Source organism: Aricia agestis, chromosome 7 (genome assembly GCF_905147365.1).
Source record: "Aricia agestis chromosome 7, ilAriAges1.1, whole genome shotgun sequence".
NCBI lineage: Eukaryota > Metazoa > Arthropoda > Insecta > Lepidoptera > Lycaenidae > Aricia > Aricia agestis.
In genome coordinates this window covers 3,968,319-3,994,578 of record NC_056412.1, presented here as the reverse complement: position 1 = coordinate 3,994,578, position 26,260 = coordinate 3,968,319, and the positions used below count along the sequence as shown (strand labels likewise).

General features: G+C 36.6%; 1 protein-coding gene and 1 long non-coding RNA gene across 2 annotated transcripts in view; both read left to right on the top strand.

Moving 5' to 3' along the window:
- The window catches only part of LOC121728944 (teneurin-m), a 447,859-nt gene that overhangs the window by 60,570 nt on the left and 361,029 nt on the right, over positions 1-26,260 (top strand). The gene's annotated exons all lie outside the window — the stretch shown is intronic.
- LOC121728961 lies at positions 518-714 on the top strand. Its single transcript, XR_006035894.1, has 2 exons — positions 518-581; positions 652-714. It is a non-coding gene; the product is annotated as an uncharacterized LOC121728961 (long non-coding RNA).

Genomic DNA, 26,260 nt, shown 5'->3' with positions numbered 1-26,260 from the left:
CGAATTGTCATAAATACGATGCAGTCATTGTTATTGCAACAAGTTAATTTATGTTGGCCTCGTGGATCGATTCATCAGAGGCCAGCCTGGTCCAGGTTGGCCTAGGAACTCTATTTCATACCTCGCCCGGAGCCCTCGCGAAGGTAATGCGTGGCGTTTTCGATATCGGTGCCACGACACCGCCTATAAATATTGCAAGCTCTCATGGTGTGTCAAATGGTTTATTAGGTGCTCGATTATTTGAATCCATTCTGGCATTTATTAGTCGTGTTTTCACATTATATCTTTGAATCGTGGTTATTGCAGATTTTGATATTGAAGCGTTTGTCAGAATTGCTGAATTTTGACGTCGAATCAACACTGTATTAATTTGTATTTAAAATACAGGCTCCACTAGGTATATGCACCAGTCTCCCACAACCAGTTCTAGCTTTGTAGAGTACTATGTTGTAATCAATATTGTATCGATGTTGTGGCGAGCTCAAAAAACTGTTTTAATTAAAATATTCTTCCTTTTAGGCCGTGTTCACACCAAACCGACTGTGAGCCGCCGAATGTGAGCAGGCTCACTGTGAGCCCCAGTGTGAACGTGACATAAACGGTATCGAATGTCCGCGCCTACGCCTAGCGTAATAGCGTATTGTCGGTTAGGTGTGAACGAAAAAGTGAATATGTATGGAAATACAATAAACTGCGCAACGTTCGCTCACATTCGGCGGCTCACAGTCGGTTTGGTGTGAACACGGCCTTAAAGTAAATTACTACAGCTTTTTAATTCGGTAGAGTAACTCCCTCCGATTCACATAGAAAAATATTTATGCAATCAAGTTAATTACAATCGCTTCGATAAAGATTTATTCGGCGCGGCTGATTGCGAAAAAGATAGTAAGCTCATCTCCACACCCCCGACGCGAACAAAGATTATAATGAACATTCCACGTTTCCAATTTCCTGAATCTACCATCCACGTGAAACGACTCCATTTAGTTCGGAACCCATTACGGACCCTAACGAATGCAAGATGCACCTCCCCACCTTCCAATGATCCCGAAGGAATCGTCGCCGCCTCCCATTATCGCCCCCACCTAAGCGCGAGGGTGTGGTAAGTGGCTGGTAATTGTATGGGATAACTTAGATTGGCTTCTTAATTTTGAGGATTTGTTCGGGGACCCCAATTTCACCTGTCGCGACAAATATGAAGGCACTTTTTCCACGGGAAATTTATGGGACCTAATTAGTTGTATCCAAACACGAGTGCTTCCTTTGTACGCGGAATTTTATTACCTTGTTAATGTCATTAATATATTCTCTTCTTGGTATGGTTAATTTGATGTTGATAAGAATATTATGTTTCTAGAATAATATTTTTTTTTTTTGCAAAAATGTAATAGCAAAAGCAATGCAAATCCTGATACAACGTAAAATAGCTGATAAATCTTGTCAGACGTAATATATCAAAGGTTTTTGTTGTTATGAATATATTATAATAAAATAATAAATGTTATTATTATTATTATTTTTTATGAAATAAGGGGGCAAACGAGCAAACGGGTCACCTGATGGAAAGCAACTTCCGTCGCCCATGGACACTCGCAGCATCAGAAGAGCTGCAGGTGCGTTGCCGGCCTTTTAAGAGGGAATAGGTTAATAGGTAAGGGGAAGGGAATAGGGGAGGGTAGGGAAGGGAATAGGGTAGGGGATTGGGCCTCCGGTAAACTCACTCACTCGGCGAAACACAGCGCAAGCGCTGTTTCACGCCGGTTTTCTGTGAGGACGTGGTATTTCTCCGGTCGAGCCGGCCCATTCGTGCCGAAGCATGGCTCTCCCACGTACAATTTTTTTTTTTTTATTAATAAATTTAACGTTTATTATATATATATATATAATAAACGTTATTCTATGCATATAAAGTGATCTTATAAATATTTTATTAGAAAACTGTTCATGTATATTAAGAATATAAAAGTTATTTTCACTAGGCACGACTTACTGCTACCAACAAAATCTACAGTGGCACAAAAATAATGAACCTTCGGCAAATAAATATTATACACTTACAATGTCTATTTTTTTTAAATTCAAATGTCTCAATAAAAATGTACAGACTGATCTAAATAATTTTACTTACCGTAGAGATGTAAGCAAACGTAGCAACCGACGTGCCAATCTTCTAGTACTACCACAGAATAGATAAATAATAGTACCTACAAGTACTACCAAAAACTCACTCAAATTATATGGAAAAAATTATTACATATTTTGAAGCACAGTTGTATAATTTAAAAATACCTTCTAACATATGAAATGTAAATTCACTCAATGTTTTTAAAATCCGGCTCCAAAATTATACAGGATGTAACAAAACTAAGTGATAATACTTTAGGTTGTATATGCGTTCCTTGTAGAGAGTGCACTATAAAAGTAGCAGCACTGAAATACCGATTTTTTTTTCACTTTTGTATGGGGAGACTCGTGACGCTCGCGCCCTTGCCCATACAAAAGTGAAAAAAAAAAATGTTTTTCAGCGCTGCCACTTTCACAGTGAACTCTATATCGCTCATTTGGTACAACAACGTCGTAATTACCTATTTTTTCAAAAATGAGATAATTATGTCATTATGTTCCAAAAGTATATTTACACCCGGAGAAACATCGACCGTAATGTTTTTATGCGATTTTTATGGTGCCCAAACTTCGTGCAAAGAAGCTGCTGTCAACATCTATGTACCTACTATGATAATAATAATAGCTCCCACACCGAATTCGGTGACGGTGGCCGGTTTCATTGAAACCAGGCCAGCTACGCAGGAGTAATTTTATAGTGCCCAAGTGTGTGCGCAGTACCCAAGAGCACTCTCTATTCCTTTACCCTCATAACCCAGTGGGACGGAAGACCGACACGACGGGCGAGAGATCAGGCGCAGGACCGACTTTTTATATGCCCATCCGACGCATGGATCATCTTACTTGTCAGACAATCAGGTGATCAGCCTGCACTGTCCCAACCAAACTTGGAAATAACATGTTTCCAACGCAGGAATCGAACCCACGACTTCCGAGTCAAGAGCCGGGCTCTATACCACTAGACCACGGAGGCGTTCATATGTATTATGTACTATACTTACTTATTTTGCTCTACTTCATCCAAGGTCCCTTTTTTCTCCTTACACTAGACTCGCGCTACTGTCGATGTCTCGGTTGCGATGAGAATGACTGATACTGTGCATGTACTCGAGAAACTTTGATAAAAACCAAAGTTCGACGAATAATGTGACTCGCGAAAGGTTTATAACGCAAAAGATTTTCATAATAATTCATCGAGTTTTCAACTTTAACATCTCGCGCATAATAGCCGGTTTCCATTTTCCGTCATATCAAAATCTGTGAGTACGTTTCTCAAAGCTGAGTAATGGCGCGCCCGGCTCATAAATTCACCTGAACGGGGCTCTTATGTCTCAAATAAAGACGCTCAGGCCTACGAGGACAGCTTTATACAAAAAGGTTATTGTAAAGACAGAAGACGCATAAAATATGTAGGAGATATAAGATGAAAGGGTAGTGACGTGGGCTTACGGCAACATATTTTGTGACATATCAATCATTATTGTGGAGAACATGAGTTTTATATTACAATTTAGTATTTACTGTATGGTTTTGGTTTTCTCTTAATATGAGTAGATAATTGTTAGTAAAAGTAGTAGAGTATCCTGAAATGTTTAAGGGGCCGGGTGCCATCGAAATTCTCGTACATACGCAATATCAAAATCATTTTGTCATACGAAAATATTTAACATGTTTGAGTTATTTTTCAGCTTAAAATAGTAATTACCTAGGTTCCTACAGAATTTTTTTTTTACAAGATACTAAAAAAAAATTTTGTGTTTAAATATTTTGTAGTAAATTTACTACTAAATATTGAAACACTTAAAAATATAGTTAAACACTAAAAAATATATAAATAAATAGTAAATTTACTACAAAATATTTAAATACTGAAAAATATTTTTTAGAGTTTAAATATTTTGTAGTTTTTTGTGTAGGATACTAGGTAATTACTATTTCAAACTGAAAAATAACTCAAACATGTTAAATATTTTCGTACGAGAAAATGATTTTGGTATTACGTATGTATGAGAATTTCGATGGCACCCGGCCTCTTAATACGTAGGAGTTCTATATTAAAATTCGTTAAAATAAAAAAGGACAATAAAATTACAACTTTAGGAAGTTTTTAGTTTCTTCAGGACACTTCATGTAGATAAGTTCGGGTTTGGCTCCGAAACTTTGGCAGTAAAAGTATATTTGATACGCTCACTCGTTCCAGTTGGCCAGTGAAGCTAATATAAGTAAAATTTCATATCTATAGTCCATACCTCTTTCAACGCTACTTGCCTTCGTGTAAGCTCATTTTGCTCACAAAAAAGGTAATAATATGGATATGTCTTCTCAAAGTAGGCTTGCGTTCACATTTTTTTTACAAAAAACTAAAGCCAACACTTATCTACTTATTATATTTTAACCGATTTATATGTCTGTGGAATATGTGGATTAATAATTCTGTTATATCGGAAAAATAGAAGAAATGACCCATCATACTGTGCAGCTCTAAGTTTTAAGTATATTTATACTTAAAACCTAGAGTATAAGTTAGAAGGGATTTTCTTTGTATAAGTTAGTAAGGGATTTTCCTTACTAACTTATACAGGGTGTTACAAAACTAAGTGATAATAATTTAGAGTGTGTGTGTTCCTTGTACAGAGTTCACTGTGAAAATAACAGCGCTGAAAGACCGAATTTTTTTTTTCACTTTTGTATGGGCAAGCGCCCCGGCGGCGGCGTCACGAGTTTCCCCATACAAAAGTGAAGCATTATCACTTAGTTTTGTTACACCCTGTATATTATGGTTAACTTATCTTTTTATTATCCGTAGCATTTTAGCATTATTATCCGTAGCTCTAACATATTTTATTAGAGCTACGGATAGAATAATATAGTCTCTATTGTTGAGGATGACAATAAATTCACCACCCGTTTAATTGTAATCTCTTAATCTAAAGGACTTATTCTGATGCCGTTCTATTTTTCAGTTGTTAAGCGAAACTCGTTCGGCGTTTTACTCTTTGTTGAAAATGTAGCAGCGACTTTATAGAGCCGTATATTTTGAGCGGGAAAAAGTCCGGCCAAGATAAATTATCGCGTAATACAGGTAGCTTATTGTAATAAACTGTGTACCGGAGCAAAAATTGCCAATTTTGTCATGTGCAAGCGACGTTAAGGATTCATGCTCGGTACTTGTGTATTTTTCAGCCAAGTTTGCTGAGAATTCGTACGAACTTTTTGACTCAGTTATGAGGCTTTTAACTGTCAAAATTTCAACCAAGTTTACTGTGAACTTTTTTTTTATAAGTCTTTTATCAAGTAGACTCGATCAACCGATTAACCTTCAATTTAATGAAGAATTTGACAGATAATGTATGGGGAGAATGTAAAAATACATTGCAGGCGGAATCAAGCCGAACTTCCGCCGCGGAAATTCGGCATAGTGTGTTTAGACACTTAGATGTCAAGTGTATAAAGTCATTTATGTGTATATATTTTGCATATTATAAAGTAATAAGTGAATTAGGAATACTTTTGAAGGCGATCATACAAAATTGTGAAAGTAAAAAAAGTGTTTTATTTATCGAGTAAAGCTCAACAACTGGCGATAATGGGATTATAAATCAAATTAACGTTTTAATGTAAATAATAACGAGAACAATAAGTAACGTCGAGAGCTGGGCTTAAATCATCTTTAGACTCATGTTTTATTTGGTTCCTCATTTATACTCGAATAACACAATACCTTCCTGATATTTTCGATGTAATCAACATTAATCCGATTATCGATATCGACGAAGAATTTTCAACTTTATTCTGTCGCAATAAGGATTATAGTAAACGAGCGAGGACTATTCAGATTTTTAAGATGACAAATAATAGAGGTCTTACAGTTCATTAATAAGGGACACAAAGGGACCACGTCTGAGGCCCCAGACGTTCAATGTCAATACATTTCGAATAGGGTTGTCACTTGTATTATGCCTCAAAGCGTTTAAGTACATCTCTGATTGAGTTCAATAAAAATGTCGTTATCTTATATCTTTAAACGAGCAGTTCTTGTATATATTTATATAAAGGAACTTCGCTATTATCAGTATAGGTCTTCATCGTAAAGTGCTGGTTCAAGACAGTGGCGTGGGAAGACGGGCGAGGAGAGAATAGAACTAAACAACACCACCTTGTAATCTCTCTATTATAATTCTTATTTAGTTTCTACTATTAATAGAGATTATGAAACAACGACAATTATTCGTAATAATTTCCAATTGAAACTATGGCGTCTGCCAAACAGAGTCACACTCTTTCATCAAACAGTTTTACAATGAAACTGCACAGGAACACTTTACACTTTCACTAAATACTTCAGAACACACTTTAATTACTTTACTCAGCACAAATAGCACTTAAACGAAACTAGGAACAGTTCCGAGACATATATATTTATATATATATATATCATTTTTATCGGATACCGAGCAAACAGCTAGTAAACCTATAAACACAATAACTGTTTATATTAATGAATATATTTTACGTTCGAAAGGCTTACGGATAATGCACAAATAATTTTAATACATAATTAATAACAATCCACATAATAAACATTTATTACGAATAAATAAATCCGTTAACTGATTTTGTATTTATAGTATTAAACAATTAACCATTTCACGAAAAACTCTTAACGATTAACAGTTTTTCGAAAATTTTACATTGATATATCAGCGAGCTCTTAAATTCCTTATAATAATATACAGGCGATAATATACTTACTTAATATAATATTATATCGCTATATATCGATTTAGTCTGAACTCTGATTGACTACAGGCCTATCTGAACGGATAGTGCACACATGGAAATGCATAAAGCAAGTCTGCATCCGACCGGGTCGGCCTGCGATCAGTTCAACCGGATCTATCGGCCTCTCCGTAAATGGGGCTTAGAGCATTAAACCTAATATTCCAAGGAATGGGGCCTTGGTTCAATTTTAAATAAAAGTAGGTACATTAATGACATGACAACGAATATGCTCTGAATATAGGTACTGATTGATTCAATTCAATTCGTTTATTTGCTATATAGGAGACGAGAGGTAAATACAGTAGGTGGTAATGATCATTTTCTTAAGAACTAACACTTTCAGCTATGTTTTAGTAATACATTAATATTTTTCAGTATAGAAAAATAAAAATTAAAAATATGTAAATATATAGGGCTATTTTTGCCAGCCCTGGCCCAAACTTCAATTCGTCTATTGCTGCAGATCAAAGGATAACCTCTTAGAAAAAATCCACGCGCTCTTTACATGTCACGGTACAATCGCTTTGAGCAGTGGCCAAAATGATTGGGGGATTTAAAATGTAAAAGTCGGATGTCAAATTCGTTATAATTGCTCGTATATAGTCCAAACGACGAATCATGGCGAAGGCGCACAACTTCCGTATGAAATTTTGCGCCCAGGCTTGTCATCATTAATAATAATAATAATATCTATGTACGCTTCACTGTTCACACCACGTCAGTCTGGCCCCGTGCTAAGTACCTAAAGGACTTATGTTACGGGTACAAGACAACGGAAATATATTTAATACTTTTATACCATACATATTTTTAAGATTTTTATTATATGATACACATACCTACTCGTATTTAATATACATCCATGACCCAGGAACTTTGAAAACATTTTTGTTCCGTCGGCGGCATTCGAACCCGCGACCCCCGGCTTGACCTACCAACAGTCCAACAGCCCACCTGAGCCACAGAGGTCATCATTGTCACTTGTCATCATCATCATTATCGAAAGAAAATTGGGAATATTCTGACGTAGAAAGTAGAAACGAAATAAAAAGACTAGTACAGCACTGCAGCAGTACAATTATGAGGAATGATGGGTCACCCAATAAAATCCTGTTATGTTTTTCAATGAGTAGACAAATTGGTGAGTTGAAATTTTAAACGCGCATTCGTTTCTTTAATTACTTGATTGAGTTTTGACAGCACTATAGTGGGCTCTCTGGCCGCTGGCTGTAATTTTTGTTGCTGACTCTACATTATAATATGTTCACTGTCATTTTTATTCCTGCTGTTGTTTCCTGTTGCCGACAGTACTTTTCGATGGTGACTCTATTAATATATTGCTAATTGTTCTCTCTGTTGTCAGCTACACTTTATTTCGTAATATAAATAATAATAATAATAATAATAAAAAATAAAAAAGACTTGTTAGTTCTATTATAGAATAGACGTTCTGTTTTTGACTATACCTGCTTTATTATGTTGCTTGCACACGGATATTAATGAGATAACGCTCTTTTCGTAATCTAATTTTGATTAAAACTTAAATGTACCATCAACAAAATATTAGAGGTAACTAATTTAAAACTTGGCTTATCCTATTCAAATAAAAACATACTAATTTCTTTATAAAGCAAAAAGAAGAACATTAAAAAGTACACTAAAACGTATTTAATATAAAGTATAAAATAATATAGAACTTCGGAAATCCCACCAACTGCAAATACTCCTCTACGCAATCTTCATACTTTTGAAGACTAACTAAAATAACTGAAATAAGTTTTCGGTTAAAAGATGTTTAAATTTAAAAGATTTAAGGTTGGTTGCAACAACTTGCTTTAACTATAACTATAACTTTAACTTTAACCATAACAAAATATCAAATGAACTGTCAAACAAATCCCTAGTAAAAGTCCATAATGGACGCCATATTTGAAGATAACCTTAACCACGCCTCTGGTGCAACCTACCCTAAACTCTTCTAGTAGGTACTAGGTAATACTTTTATTACAGACATTGCACTCATCAAAATTACTTTTAAAGCAATCAACGAATAAAAATATTTAACAAATAATTACAAAATTTTAATCTGGGTTTTTTGCTGACGCTACAGTGTGTCGTCTCTTTCACTTTTTTCCCATTAGTCCTTAATTAATAAGTCCTGTTCGAGCGTTGCTCGGAATCAATCTTAATCACAAGATATTGTATTATAATATTTTAATTTAACAGTGACGATAATATGATTAAAATAATGAGTGAAATCTTTTGTTAATTCTTTTACCACAACTTTTTCGACGAGATTGCAAAATGGAGTTTAAAATATTATGAAATGAGCGTTAGAAATGTTTAAAGACTCAAAGTGCATTATCATTAAAAACATTTTATAATATTTTAACGAAAAAGTAGTAAAGCGAAGGTAAACACCGTGAAAGCTTTAAATTTGGAGATCGGGCGATACGTCAATTAGTTTAATGACGGAGTATAAAGCGTTTAGTCGTAATGCGCTGCGGCTCTCCACCGTACCTGCACTAACCATTAACCACTGGCCGACATACTTAATAATATTATGATCGCTAATATACGACGAAACAGTTCGTAGACCCCTCACCAGTCAGCTGAACTATAATTTGTGCCACGCGCGTCGTAATGTTCTAACTAGAATGAAAAACCGGAAACGAAAAGACAGCTTGCATTTAAGGCCGTCTCCCGAGTCAAACGACCTTGGCCATACATTTGCCACGTTGCCGAGATCGCACCAATACCCTTTTTTTACATAACTTAGTTCAAAATTTACCTAAAAAAAAACGGGGAATACGTAGTTTATGGTAGTGTCGATCTATTGGCGTGTGTTTCAAATAAAAGTAATTTGTAAATACTAAGGAGATGCTGAATGTATGCTTGAATTTTAATAAATTGGCTTTACTTTGAAAGCTGATAACATGAGTTTAATAAAAGAAAATAGAAAATTTAAAACATGGAAAGGATTGTTGAGATACTGAAGATTATTGCTGCATTTTTATTATAACTCTGTAGCCTTGGAATTATGAGTTTATAAGGCTCAAAATGCGGTAAATTACGGATTCTCCTTAGGGAATGCCCTTAAGTCGGATAAAATAGAACACTCAATAAACGAAAAAATTGACTGTTATTACAAAAAAAAAACAACTATTTACTAAATGGAAGCAAATTTATAGATTAATACACAGAACAGAATGCCTCTAGTATAGGGTATAGGAGTCTGGGTACTAAAAATGGAATAAAGCATAGTGAAATGCCTATATTATAATTATTATTGAAATTAATTTAATTATTTGATGTCCTTCAAACCTACGTAATTATTCATAGTTTTATAACAAAAGACCAGACGATGATAAACCGATGATGATATTTTTAATATTAAAATTAAATTTATATAGGCATCGTCGTCGGTTTTTCCATGGTCGAGTGCAAATATTATTCGGATATTAATTCGTTAATGAAATAATAGCTCTCGTTCCGTTTGTTCGAAGCAATCAGGTTACAGCGAAATAATTATTGTATTCGGGTAATTCGTACGTAACGTCTCCGTGGTCCAGTGGTTTAGAGCAGCCTTTCCCAAAGTGGGCGATAACGCCTTCTTGTGGGCGCTGAAGGTCTAAAGGGGGCGGTGTGGGACCCAGAAAAAAATGGCGTTGTGTATAGGCTTGGGGGTGATTTATTTCATCTGGATGCATAATAAATTGAAACAATGGGGGCGATAAAACATAATTTGTTCTCAAAGTGGGCAGTAGTCAAAATAAGTTTGGAAACCCCTGGCTTAGAGCGTGGCTCTTGACTCGGAGGTCGACGTGGGTTCGATTCCCGCGTTGGAAACATGTTATTTCCAAATTTGTTACCTGACAATGCAGGCTGATCACCTGATTGTCTGACAAGTAAGATGATCCATGCGTCGGATGAGCATGTGAAAAGTGGGTCCTGCGCCTGATCTCCCGCCAGTCGTGTCGGTCTTCCGTCCCACTGGGTTATAAGAGTAAAGGGATAAAGAGTGCTGTTCTGTGCGCATACACTTGGGCACTATAAAAATTAATCCTGCATAACTGGCTTTGTTTCAATGAAACCGGCCACCGTCATCAAAACCGGTAATTAATTATTATCATTATTAGTTCGTAAAAAGGTCTCTCTTTTGTGTTTAGCGCGTATCTTGTATTTACATATCGTCGTATCCTACGAATAAGGGCGCTGTTGCAAAAACCCTACTATACAGGAGAAGGTTTTTTGTGTTTATTTCAAAATATTGTGAAACAACTTTTAGAAATTAATTATGAAACACTCAGTCTCGATACACCAAAAGCTCTTTTCCTAAATGTTTTAATAAAAACGAAACTTTTTTTTAATAAAAACGAAACTTTTTTTCGATTCCTTCAGGCACCGGGGACTGTTTACGTTCTCTAGAACCTAAAAATACAAAAAAAAACTCAAATAATATTGTGGAATATTATTTTAAATTTAAATATTCTTGTAGCACACTACCTTTTAACTATTTTTCTATACTGCGGAAAAAGCCACAAAGTTCACTGCGGCTTTTTAACAAAATTAAAACAAAACATTATAAAGTTTCAACTATATACTTTTCGAAATGGTTAGTAAATAAAAGGCAAATTCACGTAATAATTTTTCCAATAATAACTGTTTAACTAAAGAAAAATTAAAGAAATAAATTTCATACATACAAAAAGGCAACAAAAGCCATTAGGGCATACGATTCCCCACTACTAGTACTAAGAGACGATTCCGTGGAAAAAGGCCACAGACGCAATAGTGTCTTTTTTCCAAGTAATTACTTTTAAGAATGTAAAACATTTTTTCTACTTACTGTGTGTTCAAAGTAATTTAAACAAGGAACAGTGCAATGATGCATAACGCGAGTTCGCGGAGTAATGGCAGGGTGGCGCTTCCAATCCATTTCAATCATTGTGTTCTCAAAATTTTGCTCCGAAAAATTAATAAATCTCGATAGTAAAATATCAGCCCAAGCCCAAACTGAGCTTTGTTTATATTCCGAGTAAAATCAGTCCGAGTCTAATGACAAAGGGATATTAATTTGCAAAATACCGTATCCAAAAAATTGATATTTCATTTTTGGAAGGTATACTGCCATTGATATTTCATTTTATTCATATCGTGTAAATGATTTTTTGGCTCTTAAAGCTAGCTACAGTTTAAATTAAGTACGACTTATACCAATTTCATACTGCCATTTGTTGGCTAACTTTTAAGTCTCTTTAGTACATAATAAGGTATACCTATGCGCTGGTGCAGGGTAAAAACCCTCGTTTACTATAATATTTCTCATATAAATTTATAAAAAGAAACAAGCCAGCCAATGTTTTCAAGAGTAATTTTGAGCCCACCGTTTTGGTTAAGCCTGAATATCTAGATAAAAAGTTTATCTGCTTAATTTGCTAGGAGTACCCTCTAGGATTATAAAATTAATTAAAAGAGGCACAACAAATAAATATTAATTAAAAGAGGCAAATAAGCGTTTTGGTGTCAGTAGAACACCATAATGTGTCGAAGAATGCCTAATTAAAATAAGAGCTTCCCAATGCGGTGACACTATCAGCTGCCTGGCGCACCATCGATTATACAGATAATATCTGTACACCGCCTTCAAATTGTTCTTAATTGGGGCTCTCTGCTACCAGGTCAGTTAACAGGTGGTTTATCCTTTAAAGAATACGTACTTTTTTTTTAATAAACAGCTATTGAAATATTTGAGTAGCCTCTAAACTGTACCAATTAATAATGGTAAACAATGAGGAGAGACTCTTACATATTTCGCCTTAACTCAACTGACGTTAATTGAGTAAGACGTGAGCGTTACTCAGTTATCTTGCGTCCTTATCTCACGCGAGCAAAAAGAAAGAGAGCGCCCTAAATAAATAGCTTCCTTTTCTGTATCGTCTGCTATTTAACATCTTACAGCTTTAATCGTGTGAAAACACGCAGTTAATGAGTTGACGCATGATGCACGTGCAAGTGGGATACTGATGATTATTATCCTCCGCTTAATTTTAGGCGTTAAAAAAAATAAACATGTACTGGATATTTCAAATACGTACATGTATAACGAGATGCCAAAATTTCATACGAAATTAGAGACAAGACAGTTAAATTAACGGCATTTCTACTACATAATTTGAAATTAGGTTCAAATTATTTGTTTATTTCTCTGGAATCTAAGGGTCGACTTTTAGTAGCGAATATAGCAGTCGCGCGACTATGAAGCGCACGACTGCATCACTACCTAACGCGTGTTAGTCGCATTTGCAACTTCATATAAAACACACAGCGACTGCATCGCGACTGTATCGATGCAAATATGCGACAGTTTCGCGACTGCATCGCTACAAAAAGTCGCAATAGGCGCACGGCCTTTTAACGAACTTTAAGCGAACGAGCGGTTTGGCCGTTTGGTTTGGATCACAAGCAAAATATTATGTATTTATATTACAAACAGTGGTTTTGATGTCACAGTGTACTCGTCAAGCCGCGCGTTCGGCGGACGCATATAAGTCGAGCCTAAAAGTCCGCCTGCAGGCTCTGATCGGCAGGCCGCCTGCCAGTCATGGACCGTCGATACAAAATCTACAAAATCGTCAGCGGAATTACTGTAGTCTGTGCTCTTTTCCGATTAACTGCCTCACTAAGTGCAGAATAAACAGAATGATATGTCTTGTGCTAAGTGTCTAAACACGCCATGGCGAAGTTCCGCGGCGGAAGTTCGGCATGATTCCGCCTGCAATATATTTTAAATTACCGATGACACACCATGCCGAAATTACGTCGCGTTAGGGTCAATTCAGACCGCAACGTGACGAGGCGAGGCGCGACGCGACGCGACCTAAATTTGTATGGATTTGACACATGTCGTCAGCGTGAGACGTCTTGCGAATCTATCAAATCCATACTAATTTAGAAATGCATCTACGCGTCGCGTTGTGGTCTGAATTGACCCCTATTCGTTTGATATTGCTGACGTAATCATGCCGAACTTCGGCATGGTGTGTTTAGACACTTACTGTATTATCATGAAGCATGTAACAATGCCTAATTTCCGTAACTAGCGACTCACAATCGAGACTCAGTACTAAGTAGCATTATACTACTTTGTCAGATTACCTCTGCGGTTACTATGGCAAGGATCGGATGTGCACGTGACTTGATCGAATTGGTACAGACTCCAGGCCGTCAAAGGGATGATGCAAATTGGCCTGTCTACCAGTCGTTAGAGCTGGACATAATGAGGAATACATAATGTCGGCAGTAAATGTTACTGTGACGTATGAATCCCAATTCCCAATAGATTCGGAAGCATTATTTTGGGATGACCTACAATCTACATATTTTGCAAGTTCATCGCGTGTAAATAATTTTCTAAAATAAAAATTACTGGTCTTTTACCGGGACTCAAAGTATCTTTGTGCTAAATTTCAGCATTATCGGGTCAGTGCTTTTAAGCATTAAGAGGTAGATAGATAATAATATTATTATACTTTCGCACTTTTACATTAAATAAAATAAATAAATAAAATATATTTTATTCAAAATGGTTATCATGATACACTTTTTGAAAGTCGTAGAATTATTACATAATACATTAAGATGGATATTAAATAGTACAGATGAGAAACAAAATGTCCAATGAGTGTGATTTCCTAAAATTCATAGCAGATGGTAACTTTTAGTTAACCTTGAGTTAACAAGTACTTAACTAACTAAACTTAACTACTTAAAAACATACGAATCTAATGTACAAAAGCCATAATATAAGGAACACATAGGTATATAACCGTAAAGTACTATCACCTAGTTTTGTTACATTCTGTATAATAATATAATCTTTAACACCTTACCCTTCTTGCAAGATGCTCTATCAGGACAATATACTAGCCATATCATGTACATTCACAACAGTAAAACAAAGTCTAAAATCAATATGAACCGTCCGGAGAGCGAGAATCTATAAAATATCATTTTTACAAGCCACTAAAACCCAGAGCACACGCCGAGGCGATGTAAATAAAAGTGGTTTGATCTCCCAGCTTTTCCACTCTTTAGAATTAGCCATCAGTGCTGACTGCTGCTATAAACCGAGGGTTACTGCGCTACGCGAGCTACGATTCTAGTGATTTTTGCAGTTAAATCATTTTAATGATTTTAGTAACGACTAGGCGCCGAAGTTTTGAATAATCTAGTTAGATGTTTGTAAAATAGTGAATTAATTTATAATATATTATTATTCATTATTATACAGTATGTATTAAAATGTAATGCACACATGTAAAAAAAATGTTTTAAAATGTAAGGCACACCAATAAGATTTATAAATGCGGTTAATATAAAATTAAAATGACGGTATAATAGTGGCTACAAAACATGCTAATAATATTGTCTTTTCAATGTTCTAGTGTAGTTCTAGTAATTCAATAAAAATATGCGCGTATCCATTAGAGGCAGACTAAGGCTAGGCAGTCGCTCAACCCGAGGCCGCACAAGTGGAGACGCTGCCTCAACCTGAGGCACGCCGCGCCATGTGGCAAATTCGTTACCGCGGGCCGAGCCGTAAGGGCCGGGACTCAAAAACACGGCACGACGTCGTAAGAAACTCATCTTGAATTTCTACGTGAGTTTCTACGCCTCGACGTCGTACTACGCCGTACGGCGCCGTGCCGTGGTTTTTTATGACGCGCGTCCGACACGGCGCCGTACGGCACCGTACGACGTCGTGCCGTGTTTTTGTGTCCCGGCTCTCAAGCCGTAAAAAGCCGACAAAATAGGCTTGTCGGTTTTTTTGGTGCGCTCAAACTGCTCAAAGAAGCCTCACTCCGAGCCGTGCACTTGGTGGAGACGAACGTGTCGCCTCAGGTCGCAATGAATAACGAAACTGCAGTTAAATTAATAAAATTGTACGAGTGTCATCGTGTCCTTTGTTATCCGTTGAACAAGAAATATTACAAAAAAAATACTATGCTATGTATTCCCTTTTTTATAGGGTTAATGACTATTAAAGCAGCAGCTACTCTACTCGCGTCTTGCTTTACACTGGTTTTGGATCAAAGTGAGGCGCCATGCCCCACCTTGATCCGTAACGTGCCTCGAGCCTAGTCAATTCAAGTCGAGGCTGCTTGGCCTGAGGCCGCTCTAATGGATACGCAGCTAAAGAACTGTGTTGTACTAAAGAAAGCTCCATGCTACATGTTTCCCGATATCTTTGGCACCCGATTCTCAAAGCTCGAATGACACAATCGTAGGCTTTCTCACTCACGCATAAAGCAGAAAAGGTGCGCGTGAGTGAGACAGCCAAACGATCAAAGTATGAGAATAGCCCCAGGATCTAAAAGAATCTCTAACCCAGTTCCGACCAAAAATATCCCCATGCATTTGATGTCACATCTTGTAAATAAATTAGCCTGTCGGATATGAGTGCTAGTTCCATTTATATTAATTAAATGGGGAAATACTTCTGGAAATGGGGTTAGACATTAACTAATACGCTTTATTACATTCCCGCGGTTTGGGAAAACGAATACTATTGTTTCATCGGCCATTTTGGTTGACATTACTGTAGTTCGTAATCGAAAAAAAGGTAGGCATGGATGATAATATTATTCAGTATCCATACCTACTGCTACATACCTCATTCAGTTCCTTCATCTTATATCTTTAAGAGGATACACCAGGGGCTAGAGAAATGAAAAAAAAGGACGTGTAATATCTATAGCTGTTTCCCTTACCTCAAGTCTATACCGCAGAACGCGATAGAGACAACTGCAGAAAATCCAGAAAATCAACGATTCGTTGTCCCCTGATTCCTTCTCCAAAACTTAACCGATTTAAGTACTTTTTTCATTAAAGATTAAAAAAAGGCTTGAGCTGTGTTCCTATGTTTTGCTTTTTTTGTATAATCTAGCCAAATCTGTTTTCTGGACGTTTGAACACAGTGGAAAATCTGGCCATTTTTTTGGGTTTTTGAACGTTCATATCTTATTTAATAATTAAATTATGAAAAAAAAAGAAAACATAGAGACATTGTATTAGTGGCCGTAGATATTCAGGGAAAAAATTATAACTCTACTAGCATTATCCAGGGAGGAAACAGGGGACAACGTTTGTATGGAAAAAAGGGCGGTGTGGAATCCTCTTAAACGAGCAATTCTTGTAAAGTAACACACCAAATAAGCTTGTATTACTTCTTCATATGTAAACCGCTAAAGCAATTCAGATGTGGTAGGTAACTTTGATTTCCGAGAAATCACATAGGATGAAAGTAAAACAAAATATTATATTAATGAGTGTTGACAATTTACGCAAGATTCATATCTTGCCACGTAACGTCACAACGTGAATTTAATACGTCAACGTGACGTGAAGGTCCACGTCCTGTTGAACAGTTGAAGTGGACAGTGACCATCTCAAGTTTCAATTCGGGCAGTAATAAAATAAAAATGGCCCTTGTACTAACACGTATACGTTACATGTCTTACGTAATATGATATTTGTTTGTAGCTTTCAATTGTTGCGATTGTTTTACGGATAGTCTGTGAATTAAAAATCAAAATATCAAATCAATAAAAACTGAAATGTGGACATACTAATTGTTACACTGAAATATATTAATTTTTAGCAGTACAAAGGCAATTTTCCCTGTAAAACACATGTCACTTTGTATTTTAAATATGTAACGAAGTATAATATGAAGTAAATTAATGGGTCAATAATTATTAATTAATATAGGGCCGAGTAAAAGCGCAGCGAAGCGAAATTCTGAATACGTTGAAAATTGTGGTAAATTCACTCTTATGTCAACGATTTAAGACCATTCCTCCTCCTTCTGACCTGAAACAAAAAAAAAAGTTTAATTGTTATGAATAAATTAAGTTTAAGAGTTCTGCGGTTTAGCCTCGAGTGAGTCAGTAGGTACCGCAGGCTAATGAAGAGCCGAAGAAAACATTTTTTGAAGATTTTATTTCCTAGTAGAGACTCCGTTTTAAACTTCCGTTCCGTTTTTATACGTGGGAGAGCCATGCTTCGGCACGAATGGGCCGGCTCCACCGGATAAATACCACGTTCTCACAGAAAACCGGCGTGAAACAGCGCTTGCGCTGTGTTTCGCCGAGTGAGTGAGTTTACTGGAGGCCCAATCCCCTAACCCCTACCCTATTCCCTTCCCTACCCTCAGCTATTCCCTTCCCTTTCCTACCCTCCCCTATTACCCTATTCCCTCTTAAACGGCCGGCAACGCACTTGCAGCTCTTCTGATGCTGCGAGTGTCCATGGGCGACGGAAGTTGCTTTCCATCAGGTGACCCGTATGCTCGTTTGCCCCTTTATTTCATTAAAAAAAAAAAACTATTTTCGCGAATTTAACATACCCTTTGGGAGTAAATGGTTGATTGACTTTATTGCATCAGAAGTAAACTACCTAACTTTAAGTTCCAATACCAGAGCTACTGGACTATGTTAAACATGTGGTACCGTAACGGAACTGAACACAAACATCCCAACAACTGTGAAAACATACGAGTTACTATCAAAATACTGAATAGTAATAATAGCTAGATACTAGTGTGTAGTAGTAGTGTGAGAATTGACTGATCATAATCATCACGACGTTGTCAGATGAAATACGATTATTGATAAATTTCTGTCGAAAAATCTCAGAACCCAGGCGTTAGTTTTTCCCTGCGTCTCAGAGTCGGACGACGGCCGTGGCGGTCGTTTTTCATCATTCATCACAAAAAAATTAACATCTTTACAAAAATGTTTCATCAATACATTTTATTTGACACGACACACGACCTCTGTGGCTCAGTGGTGAGAGCGTCGGTAGCTCAAGCCGGGGGTCGCGGGTTCGAATCCCGCCGACGGAACAAAAAGTTTTCAATGTTCCCGGGTCTGGATGTGTATTAAATATATGTATGATATAATAAAAATCTTAAATATATGTATAGTATAAAGTATTAAATATATTTCCGTTGTCTGGTACCTGTAACACAAGTCCTTTAGGTACTTAGCACGGGGCCAGACTGACGTGGTGTGAAGCGTCCATAGATATATATATACATTTTATTTTCACATTATAGTCAAGGCGGCATAAAAATTTTGTTGCTTTCTAAATGTATGATAGGTTTATTGTGCAATAATATTTTTAGTATCCGGGATAAGTAACCTTGAATTCGTCTATATCTGTACCACTTTGATGCGTTATTTGTTCAAGACATCTGTTCACTATCAAGTGGGCGTCGTAAACTTTTTAGGGGTGGACTCAAAGAATCCTTTGTGATGTTAATCGAAAATAAATTAGAGAATTGTTTTCATTATATTACGGTGCTTCATTGCTGCGAGTCGTAATTTTTATACCTCATAATTTTATACATGAAAATCCATTTTTAACCGACGTCCAAAAAACGAGGAGGTTATATGTTCGGCTGTGGTTTTTTTTTTATATGTTCAACGATTACTCCGCCGTTTGTGAACCGATTTTTCTTAGTTATGTTACAAGAAGCTTTAATAAAGCCGAGCTTTTTTAGCTACGAAATCCTTAAGCTCAGGCATAAGTTTTAACATGATCCTTTTGTGGTAGTAATTTAAATCGTTTTAACGTGATCCTTTTGTGGTAGTATAAAAATAAGTTTTTCTTCCTGAACAACGAACAAACGAACAGACGTGTAGGAAGTCTGGGCAGCTAAATAATGTAATGATCAGTGATATGTTACTACCCTAGTACATAACACCTCTCTGGTAATGAGTGAGGTTTGCGAGTTCTGCTTTCCTTTCCGTTTGAAATGTGGAACCCTAAAGCCATATAGCCAGGTCATGTCAGTGTTACTGTAAACACGCCAGGATGCGAAACGGCCACTTTACAATCAGCTTTATGTTCGTAAACTTTTATGGCCCCTGATCGCAATATAAACAAAAAGCTGCGCGTGCGCACGCGTGCATTGCCATCTTACGTCGCGCGCCATTTTGTGATTGCGCGCAATAAATCGTGTGCGCTTAACTGCTAAGTGCGAGTCCGGCCACACGTAAACGACTGTGGGCGGAAGCGTTATTTATACGCCATCCAAATGCCTGCGGCTGCTTTATAAATAGAATATTATTGTATTTGTATGCTTAATAAATAATAAGCTATTTAGTTGTGCGATTTTACGGTTCACGAGAAAAAAGCAGATGATTGTAATTTGTTGTCCGCCATTCGACCTGCCCACTACTTTTACTTGTTTTTGTGAAAATTGGAAAAATGGAGTGAACCCAAGTAATAACGAGCACTCGTGGAAAACTTTTATCTGCTAAGTGCTAACACAATGTCAAGGAATCTAACTGGCTTAAAAATGTGTGCTATTGTTATGTAATGTAACAAAAATATTTGTTACAGCTCAATCATGAAAAGACTTATGTAAAAAATATTGAAAATTCACAATTTAGAGTACGTATATTTAATTATAATAATAGCAAAACAACACAGCGGAGAAATAAAAAAACTATCGATAAAGTCACAGTAAGATCCAACTTTGCTGCAAGACAATATGCATCTCAATCCACCCACATTTACAACCTAATTAATAAAAAACAGAACATTTATGGTTTAAGCAAATATAAATTGAAACAGACACTAAATAAATGGCTACTACACTTAAGCTACGACGAAACGGAAGCACTGATCGTTTATCCTCGTTTCGAGGGCACATCTTTAACCATCTCCCCCAGTTCCGATATCATCTTGAGGGTAAGGCCAAATTAGCCTCGAAGAAGCTTGGTGTACTTAACAGAGCGAGACAGTACTTCAGTCCGGACCAACGCCTACAACTCTACAAGGCGCAGGTTCGGCCTCATATGGAATATAATTGTTCTCATCTCTGGGCAGGGGCGCCAAAATACCAACTGCTCCCTCTGGATCGTATCCAACGAAGGGCTACTCGAATTGTTGACTGCCATAGTGTTTCAAACAGCTTGGAGCCCCTGGAATTACGCCGAGATGTAGCTTCACTCTGCATCCTCTATCGGTTGTATCACGGGGAGTGCTCTGAGGAATTGTTCGGAATCATACCACCTGCAACTTTTCGCTATCGTCCCACGCGAAAAACATACCATCCTCATCACCTTGATGAGTGGCAGTCTTCCACAGTGCGTTTTTCGCGTAACTTTCTGCCGCGCACTGTAAAACTCTGGAATGAACTGTCACCAGCAGTATTTCCAGACCGATACGACCTGCAAACCTTCAAGAAAAGAGCGTATTCCCTCTTAAAAGGCCGGCAACGCACCTGCAGCTCTTCTGATGTTGCGAGTGTCTATGGGCGACGGTAGTTGCTTACCATCAGATGACCCGTTTGCTCGTTTGCCCCCTTATTTAATAAGAAAAAAAACTGTTTGATAGGTTATATTAGGTTTTCCTTATCCAATTGAAATTGTTTTTACCCAGCATGAATTTGACTTATTATTTATTTACATCCACATATTATACCGAACATCGTCACCCACAACACAAACACACGCACATCACGTACACACAACACACATACACACAACACTCACACCCACATTTCACCAACAGAAATACATACGCGCTCGCTTTCCGAATAGCTTTTAAGATATTAGTAATTATAATAAATAAATAAAATAAAAAAATAGTAAACTTTTTAAATACGTCCATGAGTAAACTCTATATTTCTCTTTGTAATAATTACTAGCCTCACTTAATATACGGTACTTACTTCCCAAATTTATTGTTTTCGGCAGAGCGAGATTCCCCTAACACAAGTAACTTTACTTAAAAGGGGGTCTCAAACACTGTTATTATATTGTATTTTAAGTTTGTGAATAAAGATTTTTGTATTTGTATTTGTATAAAACATGTTCCAGTTACAAAATAGTTTGATATTAAAAACTGGAATGTTCATCTAAAAGTATGAAAGCTTCTAAGGAGCTTATAATTTTATAACTTCAATATTTTATAATATTTACAATCCTTCCGAGAATTTTTAATAAAGAACTGAGAGCCCAATTTTATCAAAATAAAGGACGTGAACGGACGTGAGTCAGTTCATAACCGAAGGGTTAATTATAAATCAGCAGACTTGTGTTTTCGAAAAACAAAACGGATGAAACCAAAAGTTCGTTTAGGTCAGGCGTTTTAATTAAATTATGTATAAATAAAACAAAATCATATCACTGACAGTGATTGTTGAGAACATAACATTCTATTAATATTTTTTAGAATTGATTAATATATATTTTTTTACATTTTTAAGTAAAAAGTAAGTGTATTACAATTTACAACATATTAAACATAATATCTATTTTATGTTTGAATGGAATAAGAAACTCCTGCAAGCCTCTTACATTGTATTAAAGACTTCATAGTCGATGTTGATGCAGAAATTTTATCACTTTCGGTTGATCGGTTTGACACTGCGTAGAACAGAAAAAGTAAATATTCGAAAGGCAATATATATAGGGGAGGGGAGGGTGTTATTTGTGTATTCACTCGACTCTCGAGCGTCATGGAGACCTAGTAGGTTTTTTACATTAGATAAAACTGATAAAAAAATTGTTTCGAAAAAGAAAATATATTCAGAAAATTGCTTATTTCTGTAAATTATTAATATATTTTAGACAACAAGGACTAAATAATTTAGTTTAGTGCAAAATAAAATAACTGCGAAGCTTATTTAGGAAAACATGAAGCTTTATTTTTTTATACTCACTTTAAAATGTCCCTACAGACTTACCTAATCTTTGAATCGTCAGTGCTTTATACGAAATTCCCTCCTCCCCTCCCCAACTATAAGCCTTAGTTCTATCTACTCTGGTTTCACTATAGAGGTACAAATGGAAATACTTATGTTCATTGTAGAAGAGAAATTGATCACTCCAGTCAACGGTTGACGGCAGACGGAGTGCAAATGTGGGCTAATATTTCCGCGCTGAGCTATGATCGCAATAAGATTGGAAGCTGCAACGGAATGACGACGACGACGAATTCGTAGGATGGATTCTACGAATATACAAATACGATTCTTTTAGTGAAGAATACTCGAGAGGCTGAGTTACTTTTTGATGTTGTGAAATGTCATTAATTCCTGTGAGACGGTGTTTACAATTTTTTACGAGTTTACTTGGAGATATTCAATGATTATTTAACTTTAATTCAATGAAGAGTTGGACATGAAATGTGAGAATTTAATTTAAAATATTTAATGAATGAAAGTTTATATTTAAAATATTTTTGTAAAATCCTGATACAGAAATATTATAAAAGGCAGTATTAATCCATGAGAATAAACTAGCAAGGCTGCGTCTGTACTTCGTCTCCACATAAAGCTGTCACAGTTATCTTGGCATATTGCAACGAACTCGCATGATAAGTGCATAACCCGCGCCGTGTTTTGTTGGAAAAACATTTCCACCGGAGATTCCGCCTCGAAGGTGGCCGCTTCATATGTTTTATTGAGATTGCTTTTCTCGAACTTATAATATTTATGGTACAATTTAAGTTTACCTCTTCTTGGCATAGTTGACTTGTTTATTTATGAAATTTTACTATAATGTCTAATAAACGAATCACCAAATAGAAATTAATATAAAGAAGACAATATCTTAATTGGACTACGCATAGTAACTGAATAAACACGAAAGACTTTGCAAGAAACCCAATCTCTAAATCTTATCACTTTTACATTTCTTTTCCAGAACCTAATTCCAGAAATTAAAAAAGTTAAAATAGTGCCACCGCTCGCTGGAGCCGGAGAGAATAAATGGAAAAAAATATACTATACAAACATTTTCAGGGGCGTTCAATTTGCATTTTAATGGAGATCCACGCGTTCGTAACAAGTTTAACTAATAGCCGTGAAATGAGAGGCGGAACGACGGCTGCAGTCTCCGCGGACGAGGTGCTTCCTCTACTCACTTGCGATCCGAATGACTACAATGACAATCATGATCAACCTTCAATTGTCATGAATAAGCCTCTTTGGTCGCCTTCATGATTTGCCGTGTTACGATAATACCGTGGACGCCTCTGCAGGTTTTGTACTCCATTGCCATTGGCTTAAGGTTGCCGTTACATATATTAAAACGTCGGCACACGATCCCACGCATTATGCTTTCCTGTTTTACAGTAACGAAAAAAGCGTTTAAAATAAGCACGTTATAATAAGGAGCTTCGTTCTAAAAACACGGCAAATTATAAAAGCGACCTTTGAATAGTGTTAAAGATTAAAGAATAATAATCTTGTATAATTTCGGAATAGATCCTTAAGGTCTTTAAAGACGAAAGCTTACAATTATTTATCTTAAAAGCCAACTTTCTTTAGCTTAAATAACTATTAAGATCTAAGACAAACTTTACTCGATAATATTGACTTATATTATTATTACCAACCCGCAGCAAAGACATTAACCTTAATGGAAATACGTTTTAAATATAACATTTTGTATTTAATCTCAGGCCTTTTCCTCCAATCTGTCGCGTTTCTAAATATGTGGGTCACCGTACAATGCAAGGCTGATTACACAGTACAGAAAATGTTGGCAAAAATTAGATATGAAGTATTTTCCGTGTTACTGGAGCGAGGTGTGCTACAGCAGGAAATAGAAAAGCCAACGACGGATGTGACCTTTACTAGAGGGAATTGAATGTCGGAGAAAATATATTTAACCTAACCGCTTACTACTTCAATTTAGTATAAACTTTGACGACAATGATCAATAGTAGGCGTGTTTGCTCAATCTTACGATATGACTTTAAATTAATTGGTTTGAGTTTTTACCTGTTTATACTCAAACACCGGATATATTATGCTATACGACATCGATTCTAAATTAAAAATGTTTTTTTTTTTATGAAATAAGGGGGCAAACAAGCAAACGGGTCACCTGATGGAAAGTATCTTCCGTCGCCCATGGACTCTCGCAGCACCAGAAGAGTTGCAGGTGCGTTGCCGGCCTTTTAAGAGGGAATAGGGTAATAGTAGAGGGTAGGGATGGGAAAGGGAGGGAAGGGAATAGGGGAGGGTAGGGTAGGGAAAAGGGTAGGGGATTGGGCCTCCGGTAAACTCACTCACTCGGCGAAACACGGCGCAAGCGCTGTTTCACGCCGGTTTTCTCTGAGAACGTGGTATTTCTCCGGTCGAGCCGGCCCATTCGTGCCGAAGCATGGATCTTCCACGTATAAAACGTTTTGCTTTAAAATCAAAGTTCGTCCGGATCGATTTCAGAAAATGTGTAAGACACGTCAAAAACTGATGATGCTTATACATCACAACCGTAATCCAATGTAAACTAATCGCAATTCTCTATCAACGGTCAGAATAAAAGCTTCAACCTAACCATTCAGTTAACAAATGCAGCGCCTTATCTTGTTTTATACATTTGAACGTTCTATTGACCATGTATATTGCTTCTCACTGCATTACATGAGTAACTTAATCCTGAGATTTTTCCTCGACACTATCTTATACTCTAACACTAGTACAGTAGGGAACACGTTTCAATGGAGCTGGCCGAACGACGCCTACATTCGCGAGAGTCTGAGATATATTTTTAGCGTTGCATAAATTTCTGTTTTTGAATACGGCGTCTTGGTTATTTTCAAACGTATTTCTTAAGCGGTCGGTTTATTCTTATTAAGGATGGCGTTTATCTTGTTATTTATGCCATCTTTAATATTATCTATCGCGTTCGCCGGTTCGCGAAGGTAACTTACGAGCCGGGAAGTTGCAAGTAACGTTATAATGACCCGCAAGCTTAGAGAAGTGATTTAATTTTTCTGCTTTCGAGCGACGGTGCGAAAGGTTCGTTTCGAATTTAGAATTTGAATTACAAAGTATCCAAACGCATTTACGCGAGAGTCACAGTCCACTCGAATTAGTTCCCAACATGAGTCGAGACAGTAATCGAATTTCTGCAGCCCTGCCGGGTTAATTGGCGACTGCGAGAGGATTAAGAAAAGTTGCACTGATCCGCGGACAATTACTGGAACACTGGAATACGATACCCGATGCACGTGATTTATCTGATATCTCACAGACTTTTGAGTTCTATCTCTACACGATTTGAGCTACACGATCTACACGATTTGTCTTGTACGATGATAATGTAATGATCGTACTATAATATTATATCATTCGCATGAGAGTCTGGTTAGATTTCTTATGCATCTGACGAAACAACGATTCTGTAACATTTTTTGCAATGTTTTTTTTTTATTTCGTGAATTCCAAGAGCTCTACTAAAAATCATGTTGCTTGTTTTATGACCGTCTTGTAACGAACGTGCGATATTTGTATAAAATATTTAGATATTATAAAGGTTTT